The 12316-nt window shown below is 38.8% G+C and overlaps 1 protein-coding gene across 1 annotated transcript in view; it reads right to left on the bottom strand.

The window, feature by feature from the left end:
* UNC13C (unc-13 homolog C) overlaps positions 1-12316 on the bottom strand; it is a 435134-nt gene that overhangs the window by 82386 nt on the left and 340432 nt on the right. The gene's annotated exons all lie outside the window — the stretch shown is intronic.

Below are 12316 nucleotides of genomic sequence, written 5' to 3' on the forward strand. Positions count from 1 at the left end.
GAAATCTATTAACCTTTGTATTCCTTAAAGCCGCTAAGACACACACTGCCCAAAATAGCTTTCTCTCAAGCATAGTGCAATACAATCCTGTGGTAAATTGATCTATAAGGAACTGGGGAAAATGGCTGCTGTATCTCTGATATAGGCTCTTTCTCACCATAGGAAGAAATGGAAGAGCAGGAGAAAGAATTAATGTTACATCTCTTCTCAGGTACAGGGCTAGGGGATCCTTGCATAGACATTTTACCTGTAATGCATTCTTTTTCAAATGTCTATCAGAAATCAATTCAAATAAAATCTTGAAATAAAAAAACCTCTACGTTTTTGTCTTCTTGAATTTTGGAATTTAGAAAAAATAGTTTGTGACCATCTTAAGATATGACTGATTAAAAGAATTTCAGGTTATTTATTTTAAATATGAATTGGTAACTGACTTTCTCTTCAGTTCATCTTCATTAGAATGTGATTGAGTAGTCTTTAGTGATAACTGTCATATTTTACACCCAGACCTGCAGTAATTCCATATACAGGAGTCCCAATGATTTCAAAGGAAATTTTGCATTTGGAGGAAATACGTTATCACGTTTGTCTGTATTTGCATTTATTTTTTGTTTTATGTATGAACAGGTTCATTACTCTAGCTCCTGAGAGCTTCAGAACACCTTTGTAAAACAGATAAGCATTATTATGTGCATTTTAGAGTTGGGGAACCTATGGTACTGTGCCGTTAGGTGACTTAACCAAGGCCACACAAAGCATCAGTGACAGAGGAGAGACAGATACTAGATTTGCTGACTCTTTGTCTTGTGTGTTAACCAAAAGATCAGGTGCCTCAAAGCCTATCAACCATGAATTTATCACTGCATGTATTTTTAGAAGCTTAGAATGTCAGAAAGAATCTAATTTTTTTTAGCAAAAATCTAAAATATTGAAAGAATGGGATTACTATATAGGCCATGAGCAGTCCCATTGAGTAGGACCTGGGAGGAACTACTTATGTGCTTAAAGTTGAGCAATGTGCAAATGGTATCAATGTGACGATACAGCTGAGGAATGTGAGCAATGAAGAAGTTTGAGAGCTCAAACCAAAACCGTGGAAGTAAGCATCTCTGAAGCTTGCAGAAGTTCAACTGAACCCATATCCAAACTTTGCAGTTGGCCCTCCATCTGGAATAGATTGAACCAGAAGTTTGGATGAGGTAGCTTGGACTCAAACGTTATGGCTTGGACCAATCTCAAAATTTTTTAAATCAACTGAGAAACTCATTCATGTGGCTCTGTTTTTTTTCAGTGGATGGTTCAGAGAGATCTTTTACCTTTCCTCTTCTTGTTGATGTTTCCCTACAGTACAACACTTTTACTGATGATGCAAATTTTTTCCTTAATGATCTTTCACCTTAGACTCTGTACAGATCTTAGCCTACTTACTAAGGGTATGGCTACACTAGCCCCCTATCTGTACAGATCTTAGCCTACTTACTAATGGTATGTCTACACTAGCCCCCTAGTTCAAACTAGGGAGGCTAATGTAGGCATTCGAAGTTGCAAATCAAGCCCGGGATTTAAATATCCCGCGCTTGATTTGCATCTTCCTGGCTGGTCGCCATTTTTGAGATTTACAAGTCCGGACTAACTGCCCACGTCTACACGCAGCAGGGACCCGGTAGTTCGAAATAAAGCCCTAGTTCAAAGTACCTGTTAAATCTCATTCCAGTTCGAACTAGGGGGCTAGTGTAGACATATCCTAAGAGCTGTACAGAGTCAAAGTTAGCATTTGCACCAGCAAAATCATTAGCTGCAAAGAGTGGATAAGTGGATAAGATGATTCTCTAACTTACTCTTTGCATGTTAGAACTCTGGTAAGGTGTTCTGAAAACCCTGCCCACCTAGAATATGCTGTTTCTTATAAAATATGCCACATGCAATGTAAATGCTCATATGTACAATTTAATATTTGTTATATATGAATATTTAAATGCTTAAAATCTTTTTTCCATGGATATAAAGCCATCTCTCAAATGTTTGCAAAAAGTGATCAAGTTTATTTCTATATATTGAGCAACTAGTCAAAAAATTCTTTGCATTACTCAACCAATTCTACTATTGATTTCCAGTATAAATTATTTAATGAGATTAGTTTGTTTTTCCCAGCCATACTTTAAAATTCTTAGCAGATGTTTGTGCTTTCAAAGTATAAGAATAAATTTGTGTGTGCAAAACTGGAGGTCCACAGACAGAAAATCCAGGTTTCTGCATACTCTCAGTCTATGTACAGTAAAACTCCAATAGTCCGGCATCCAATAGTCCAGCACTCCTGATAGTCCGTCATCAAAATGGCAAGAGCCTAGTGAACGAGCTTCGGCAAAAAAAGAGTCACAAGGTAACAGCGGCAGCAGCTGAACTGAGCAAAAAGGGTAAAAAAGGCTTAAAAAAACTAAAACATTACAATATACTGTATACAGTATGTACAATAAAAAGGGTTAAGAACACTTTATATACAGTATATAATGTATACAGTATATATATAACCTGCTTATAGTACCTCCTGATAGTCTGTCATATCTGATAATCCGGCACCACCTAAGTCCCATAGGTTCCAGATTATCGGAAGTCTACTGCACATGAATGCAATGCCAATCAAAGGAGTGGAATATGAAGAGATATTCTTCTTGTCTGGATATGTTATACATCTATAGGCAGTTCAATGAGCTAAGGATTACAAAACTTGGAGGCACAATACAGTTATTTAGGTTTAATGAAAGCAAATACTCCATGAGACTAAACAATAATTTGGGATGTAGCTAAGATGTATACTTCTCTCTCTCTCTCTCTCTCTCTCTCTCTGTCTCAGGCTTTTTGAATGCCAGCCAGGTTCCCAACATAAATTAGAGCAGCCTTCAGACAACAGAGATATACCAAAAAATGAAATGTGCCAACAAATTGTAAGTAACTTAGTTCTGTTTTGGGTTAAAAATAACTGTGTTATTTAGGACGAAGCTAATGAGGTAGAAATGTGTATACAAATCTTATTCAAATTAATATTTGGTAGGAAAAAAGTGTTTGAAGTTAACTGTTAACATCCATTCCCATTGCTGATACAAAATTTGCTATGGTAATGAAGCCAGGAATGTGCCAAGTTGCATTAGCCTTTTCATGCCTATCATTGTGGTCTCTGGGGAGAGTAGGTGGCTAAACAACTTCTATGGGTTAGTCTATACAGCCAAGAAAACCTGTGGTTGGCTTGTGCCAGCTGACTTGGGCTTGCAAGACATGAGTTCTGAGGCTGCTTCATTGCTGTTTAGATTTCTGGGCTTGGGATGAAACCAGGGCTCTCAGACCATGCAGGATATGAAGGCCCCAGAGCTTAGGCTCCAGCAGTCTACATAGCGATGAAACAGCCCAGCATCCTGTGAGCCCAAGTCCAGTGAGCATGAGCCAACCATTGATTTTTCTTTGCTACACAGACATATGCTATGGTTCCAAGGACCCTCCTACGCACAGAGATGATTCAGTGGCTGTCTAAGATGGCCTTTGAGAAGTTTTGCACTGAGGAAGCTGTGTGCAGCAGTCCAAGTAAAACAATACATCAGGCCATTTATATTGTATGGCTATGTCAATCCATTAGTTTGTTAACATGCAAAGCAGAGGTTGACATGCAACATTCCAATGCATTACTAAGAAAGCCAAGTAACAAATAATAACATTAAGTGGAAATGGGAAGCAATTACAGTGCATATCTGTCATTTCTTAACTGTTTTAAAACACTCAAGCTTGCAGCTACATTTGTTACAGTGGCACAAGCCTTCCAATATAAAATCACAACAATCTCACAAACAAGTGCTTGCACTTATAAAAGTTCTGTCAGTTTGCCAGTACTTTCAACAAGTTGTATTGATCTGTGGTATGTAAAGTTTGCTGTAGTTTAGGGAAGCTTTTATGTAGGGAATGTACTATAGCAATGCCAGAGTGTTCTGAATTCATAGCACTGAGAAGCTGCAAGGCTTGTGCTGGCCTGGCATTAGAGAATACTCTGTGCAATGCAATACTAATGCCTACTTCTCATACAGCAATTTTCATCAGTCAATATCAAAGCACTTTACAAAGAAGGTGACTCATCCTCATTTTAGGCATGGAAAGATGAAGTGACTTACCTAAAGTAACAGTAGTTAAGTGGCAGAGCTGAGAATGGAACCCAGGTTTTCTTAGCCCTAGTATACTCTTCTATACATTAGGCCACACTGACTCCTAATGGAGCAGTAACCGATTAGGCAATTTCTTTGCCCACATATACTGTTGTTGCAGACCATATAAATGCTCAGGATATATCCAGACTACAGAGAAGATTGATGCTGCAGCCGTCGATGTTCTGGCATTGGATTTAGTGTGTCTAGTAAAGACCTGCTAAATCAAATGCTGAGGGTGCCATCGACACCAGAACTCCTACTCCTCGCAAGGACAAAAAACAGGACTATGTAGCACTTTAAAGACTAACAAGATGGTTTATTAGGTGATGAGCTTTCGTGGGTCAGATCCACTTCCTCAGATCAAATTGTGGAAGAAAATTGGCACAACCATATATGCCAAAGGATACAATCAAAAAAAATGAACACATATGAAAAGGACAAATCAAATTTCAGAACAGAAGGGGGAGAGGGGTAAATGTCTGTGAGCTAATGATATTAGAGGTGGTAATTGGGGAAGCTATCTTTGTAATGGGTAAGGTAATTAGTCTCCTTGTTAAGACCTAGGTGTAACAAGTCTAGCTACATTATTTATATAGCTGGAATTGCATACTGTAAGCTGACCTGGCCTAAGACATAAAGATACTACAGGAATGGTTCAGGATAAGAATTTGGAGAGAAGAGTTTTATAAAACCCATACTAGCTTTTCTCGTACTAAGGTTACAAGTACTAACATTTTAAGAAGACTGACTCCTACATTTTCCAATTTGTGTAGACTTCATCTTCTATCAAATGATTGATTTCAAGGGTCAAGGTCTTTTCTGGAATAACTTTTTTTACTGCTGGTATCATCCTCCTTTGAGTTCAAACAGAGTGTAAGAAAATGATCGGAACTAAACACTGAAGTGAATGGGGAGTGACTGTATCCTGAGCAGCTCTGAAATGTATAAGTTTGAATGCAGACGGATTATAACACCAAAACCTTTTGAGAACATCCACCACATTCAGAGGGTATTGCATAAGAAGAAAAAAGCATCCAAAAATCAAGTGACTGGTATAGGTTTTTTTTCACCAGAGGAGGAAGTGGGAAGTCTGATCTGATGTGCTGTTGATAGTTTGGTGGAGATGAAAATGAAGTCAAATGACTAGCCTTTTTATGAAAAAGTAGTGAATTATTGGCAGATCAGATTGTCATAGAGAGAAAACAAAATGACCAGTGGCCCCTAACTTTTCAAATCCATTTTAAAAATGGACTATGAGTGTATGATCCATTCATTCCCCAACTTGTTCGGTTCCATTCACAGTTCAGTGCAGCATGTGGGTTGGATCCTGAAAGAAATCTATAATCTGATTAATTGTTAAGGTTCCTTACCTCATTACCAGAGCATATTTTGTATCAGCAATGGGAATGGTTGTTAACAGTTAACTTCAAACATTTTTTCTATCAATTCTTAATTTGCGTAAAATTTCCATCTTGATAAATATTTCAACCTCATTAGAGCCTTCTTAAATAATACAGTTATTTTTTACCCAAAACAGAACACAGTGACTTAAAAATTGTTGTCACATTTCACGAAAGTACCATTAATTCAAGATTATTAAACATATCATTAGTGGTTGGACTACTTTGGAATGTTAAATAAAGATACATTTGTAGAATTGAAAAATATTAAGAAATATTTTTGTATTTTCATTTGATTTCAAGATGCCAGCTGCCTAAGACTGCTAAAAAGTTTTAAAATATCTAAAGCTTCAACATGTATCAAAGACCCTGTAAATTCTGCCTGGCTGCTTTTGACTCACTCAGTTTGCCTCTCATCTGAAATTGAGCCTCACTCAACTTATGCTAGTCAAGAGAAAACCTTGACAACTGTATGTTTCCTAGATTTTGCACAAGAAACTGCAGGATGTGTGACAGTCCATATCCTTATGTTCACCACTTTTACAAGATTATGATACATTTTTTTTTTTACAAAGTATGCCTTGAGAATTATAATTGAAAATTCATAATCTGCGGAACATTAATGTCCTGGTAAAATATGCACAAAACATTGTATTTAAAATTAAAAGATTCTATTGTATCATACATGTTCCAAGTTGGAGAAACAGCTTCAAACCAGTGCTCCAGAGACAAAAGATTAGTTAGCACCTCAGCCAGGTGTCAACAAAATCTAAAGGAATATCACCTGCTTAAGTGGTAGCTGGTTAAAATGGCCATTCTTTGGAAGGAAGATGATGCGAGCAAAAAAATTAAATTTTGGCAATGGAACAGCTGGAATTTCCTATTCAAACAGACTTGCTGTTGCCTGAATCCCAGCTGGAAGTGAATCTCAAAGAGAAGGAAGAGAAAAAACTAAGGAACAGAGACCCTAAATCATCTCTAACCCCTTATCTCTACTTATGGCATGAAAAACAAAAGAAGCATAATTTAACTGGGAGAAGGATCTTGACTGAAAAAAAAAATCTAGCTGTTAGCATGTGGTGGGAGAAACCTTTTTGCTTTAAATACACTTAGCTTGTTAAATTAGGTATTGACTTGCGTTTTCCTTTTATTTCTTTGTAACCAATTCTGATTGAATGCCTCATTACCTGTAGTCACTTATACTCTGTAGTTAATAAAGTTGTTTTATTGTTTTTATCTAAGACAGTGCATTTGGTGAAATGGGGGTGAAATGTTTGGGAAACTCTATTTGAGATAACAAGGTTTGTGCAGCAAAATGCAGGACAATGTAGCACTTTAAAGACTAACAAGATGGTTTATTAGATGATGAGCTTTCATGGGCCAGACCCACTTCCTCAGATCAAATAGTGGAAGAAAGTAGTCACAACCATATATACCAAAGGATACAATTAAAAAAAATGAACAAATATGAAAAGGACAAATCACATTGCAGAACAGGAGGAGGATGCGGGGGGGGGGGGGGGGGGGAAGGAAGGAAGGTAAGTGTCTGTGAATTGATGATATTAGAGGTAGGGAGAGTGGGATGTTTGTGAGTTAATGGTATTAGAGGTGATAATTGGGGAAACTATCTTGGTAATGGGTGAGATAGTTCAAATGTTTGTTAAGTCCTTGTTGGAAAGTGTCGAATTTTAACATGAATGACAGTTCAGAGGATTCCCTTTCAAGTGCAGATGTAAAAGGTCTTTGTAGCAGAATGCAGGTGGTTAAGTCATTGAGAGAGTGTCCTTTCTGGTTAAAATGGCAAGAAACTGTTTTCTCTTTGTGATCTTGTCTGATATCTGTTTTGTGGGCATTAATCCTTTGGCAAAGTGTCTGAGATGTTTGTCCAATGTACATAGCAGACGGACACTTTCGGCACATGAGAAAACAGTTTCTTGCCATTTTAACCAGAAAGGACACTCTCTCAATGACTTAACCACCTGCATTCTGCTACAAAGACCTTGTGACTACTTTCTTCCACTATTTGATCTGAGGAAGTGGGTCTGGCCCACGAAAGCTCATCATCTAATAAACCATCTTGTTAGTCTTTAAAGTGCTACATTGTCCTGCATTTTGCTTCAACTACCCCAGACTAACACGGCTACATTTCTATCACTATTCTACATGCAAGGTTTGTGCAGTACAAGTCACAAACTTCTGGGAGAAAAGTCTGGCCTTGCAGTGTAACACAAAGATGGTAGGCAGATTGGCTTGCAGTGTAGCTAGGGGTAATTGACATGCTGGAGGCCGTGTGTAAGTAGACCAGGAGGAGACCATGAAGCAGTGAAGACTACCCCATCTTGGAGAATGGAGGATACCCAGCTATCTAACAATGCAAAGTATACCTGGGTCATGTCACAAGGTGCTAAAACAAACTTTCCTACACATGTTTCTTATATTTGTTTACTGTATTGATGAAAAGCTGCACTTCAGTTCCCATCCTCCTACCCCTTTTTGTCCCTGACAGATTAGTCTTATGTTGACTGTGGAATGTCTATTTTCTCCCCTAGTACCCTTCTCTCAGTGGGCTAATTTGTATTTCTGCCATACAGATATGCATATTGTTCTGACAATTTTATGCTAATGGATAGTAGCTGAGTGCCTATTTTTTCCCTCTGTTTATGGAGCTCCCTGCCCTGTTATTCTCAAGAGCCCTGCTTTGAATGCTGCAATCCTGTTTTATTACAGAGTTTTCACCACACCGTTTGACATGCAAAATGATTGAACACCCTTTAATGATGTACACTTGAAGAGATTTATAGCTTTCAATTTTGTATACATTTATTTTTGCTTTAACCAATATAAGATTTTGTTTTCTGTTGCCTTTTTTTTTTTAAACTGTTGCACCTTCCATGTGCTCAATGAGAAACTCTTTTCACCCTCATTGGAAACTATCAACAGGTTTCATTGCCTGTTGCGTTTCTTTGTATGTACTATTTTAATAAGGCAAACTGGCAAGTAGAGTTTATTCTTGGAACAAATAGGGGATTCAGAATTCCAGTTGAATTTTAGTGGCATTTTGAAAAGGAAAAAAATTGAACATAAAAGCACTTTCCTACAGGAAATTAACTTGACAGGAAAATGTAATACTGAACATGGGCTTTGAAGGTGAAATGTTTCATGCTTCATTTCATCACTGAGGGCAAAATCTTGAGTTCTCTATTCTTTCCTTTCTCTGGGTAAACTCCCTAAACTGAACAAGGTGTTGATCTAAAATTCACCCCAAGGCTTAATTTAAGACCTTAATAGAGGACTTAAAGGTAACCTGCAAAGGATTTTATAAAAATAGGCTGGTACCCTTCTTTACAGTATATGGAGGACAGAACTGTTTAATGTATTTTGTAATTACTTATATTTTATTTTAGAAACAGGAATGTTAAATTTGGTCTTCCCTGATTTTGCTAGAGAACCTGTAGGAGGTTGCAGTGATTTTATAATCTCTAATACATTAACAGATGGGGTGAGCATGTGGGATCTCTACTAAACTGTTCCTTTATCCAAGCTAATAATTAGTCTTTTAGGCAGAGTAGGTCTCATGAAAAACACTTTAAACAGATACTAAAAATCCTCTCCCCTCTCAGTATCTCGAATTTTGTATTGGCTCTTGCAGTGGCACTATTTCATTAGTTCTTCAGTGATGAAGAATATTAATCTCATAATGTTAAGTCTGAATGGATTGCCTAGCATGTGTTTAAGTTACAGACAATGAGAATGACTTGGCCATTTATAAGATGTGAAATGCATCAGTAACATTTATCTAACAACTTCTGCGCATGGAAATAAATCAGCCTAACTTTTCCTAAAATGTAGCTATGCCTAGTAATGGTTAGTTCCCTTTCACTGTCTAGCTTTGAATGTTTAACTACATTACCATTTAAATAAGCTTTTTACCCAAGGAAAAAAATTCCAGTAGCAAAGCAACCACAACTACAGTACTTGATGAATGAGCAACTAATAATCTACTGTCGGGATGAACGTAGTTGTTAGTTGTAAGTGCAGTATTGCCCAAAGGTCTCAATAATTAAACCTGCTAAGTTCCTAAATGCTGTTATCTCAGTAGATGGAAGCCAGGGTCTCCTATTTAAGCACTTTATGCACCACTGCTGTAGTGGTTTCATCTTTCCTCTTATTGGGTCTGTGTATTCTGTCTCCCAGGGGAACCTCCATAGCCTGCTTTCCACTATACTTGGATGTAGCTCCATTCAAAAATCTTAAACATCCCAAGGGAAAACAATAAAAGTTAGAGGGACACAGTTACCACTCCTGTAAGAAGCCTAGGAGAAAGTGAGAGGCATTTTAAGGGGCAACAAGAGGCTAAACAGGATCTGAAGCAAGGCCTAATAACTTTAGAATCAGGGAGGGGAAAAGGAGGAGCTGACATATCTGTACTACCTTCCCATCCCCGAGGGTAATCCGGGTGAGTTAACGCCTCTTTAAAAAATATGGACGCTGTATGGTTTTGTGTTGTGGATGATGACTGATCTCTTGTTCCATTTCCTTCCATATTGACCCTAACACTAGAGCAGTTCTACTGGAGGGAATTATGTGGGGTCCCACAGAGAAGAGGATGACTCTTTGGAATCATGTGTCTTCCTTCTCTCTAAGCTATGTCTACACTACCAGGTTATTTCAAAATAACTCCCCAAATAACTATTTCAAAATAACCTTATTTCTCTTCACAAGCAGGAGTTATTATTTCAAAATAAGCCCATTATTTCAAAATAACAGGCTTGGTAGTGTGGACGTTCGCCTTGTTATTATTTTGAAATAAAGGGAGTTATTGCAAAATAACTCCCCAGTGTACACATCCCTAAGAGAGATCAATTGTATCTCAATTCTCTCTGTTCACAGTCTGGGCTAGAATTAATTATACTCTCTATTTTAGAGTCTGAACTATGTCAACACCCAAATCTTAGGGTGATCTACCTACATCACTCAAGGGTGCGGGAAAAAAGGTGCGTTCTAGATGGCTCTTCAAAACATATGATTTTTAGTAAGGTTGTTAAATTGCATTTAATCAGCTAATCGATAAAGGGAGAAACTGCAACTAGTCGATAAGGGGGGAAACTTCAGAGCTGCAGTGGGATTAGCTCCCAGGGCCAGGTGCTAACCCCACTACGACTCTTCCTTTTAAATGTAGAAAGAGCCTTCTGGCCCTTACGACATTTAAGAGGCAGAGACACAGCATGGAACCCAACTGTGACTCTGCCTTTTTAAAAGTAAGAGCCTGGAGGCTCTTACCACATTTTAAAAGTAAAGGTGCAGCATCTGGAACTGTGCGTGAGCCGGGAAAGCTGAGTCCCATCTTGCATCCAGTCCCCCGCTGTACCTCTGCCTTCCCTGCCCCCCCCACAGACAGATGGTGCAGAGGGGAACTGTCTTTTAAGCCAGCTTCCCCTCCCCACTCCTTCCCTCCCTCCCCCACTGCTTTTAATAGAGGCAGCAAGTGGTGGGGAAGAGGCAACTAGTTGAGTGGTGACTCAAGTACCCGATAAGTTGACTAGTCACTTACATCCCTAATTTTTGAAACACAGTATATTTAGGTAAACAACTCTTGAGGCAAATATAACCAGGCAAACTCAGCAATGAAAGAATCCTGCTATCCTGAAAGTGAAAACCATTTACTGTAGTGGGAAATGTAAAGTCAGCTGTAGTCATTTCTGCCCAAATCGCTGTTCCCTTCCTGCCTTGCCTACATAAACGGAGAATGTATCCTGATGCTTTCTTACAGACCCTGCTTTGAGCAGATAAACATATGACTTTTGAAAAGGTGAATTTGGAAACATTCCGGCTACGTCTAGACTGGCCCCAAATTCCGGAAAAGTCATGCAAAGCAGGTAAGTCAGCATAGGGAAATCCGCGGGGGATTTAAATATCCCCCGCGGATTTAAATAAACATGTCCGCCGCTTTTTTTCCGGCTTGGGGAAAAGCCGGAAAAAAAGCATCTAGACTGGCGCGATCCTCCGGAATAAAGCCCTATTCCAGAGGATCTCTTATTCCTACTTTGAAGTCTAGACGCTTTTTTTCCGGCTTTACCCCAAGCCGGGAAAAAAGCGGCGGACATGTTTATTTAAATCCGCGGTGGGTATTTAAATCCCCTGCGGATTTCCCTATGCTGACTTACCTGCTTTGCGTCCCTTTTCTGGAATTTGGGGCCAGTCTAGACGTAGCCTCCCTGTTTAGGCAATGCATCTTCCTCTCTAATGAGTGCCTGAGAAGATGAGCCTAAATGGGAAGACAGTGAAGACAATGATTAAATAACTTGAGAGGACATTACTCTCTCTTTTTTTGTGAAACAGAATTCTGGCCAGAATTGAAAATGCTAAGCCAAACCAGTGTGCCAAAAATTCACACTCACCTATTCCATTGCTGATACTGAGTCCATAACTGCACTTATTGACTCAGAAGACGTATTCTAACTGCTCTCCTTTTCTCCTGGCTTAGCAAATGGTCCCTTGGCAGCGGAATCAATGTGATTCCTAGTATATATGAATGGAGGCAGAAGGGCCCATGGTGCTTGCATGGGATATCTGAATGCTTGTATGCTTGCTTGTGCGGGTAGAAGCCAGCATGGAGAATATGGAGTGCTTTGTCAGCCATTTCTTCTCTGCTCTCCTACTTCAGTATTTGGATTGTTATCAGGCTGAGAACCCTGTTTGGAAAATCTTGTCAGTCTAGACGCAGCCTTAGAG

Source organism: Pelodiscus sinensis, chromosome 14, assembly GCF_052426305.1.
Source record: "Pelodiscus sinensis isolate ZL-2025 chromosome 14, ASM5242630v1, whole genome shotgun sequence".
In the NCBI taxonomy this organism is placed as follows: Eukaryota; Metazoa; Chordata; order Testudines; family Trionychidae; genus Pelodiscus; species Pelodiscus sinensis.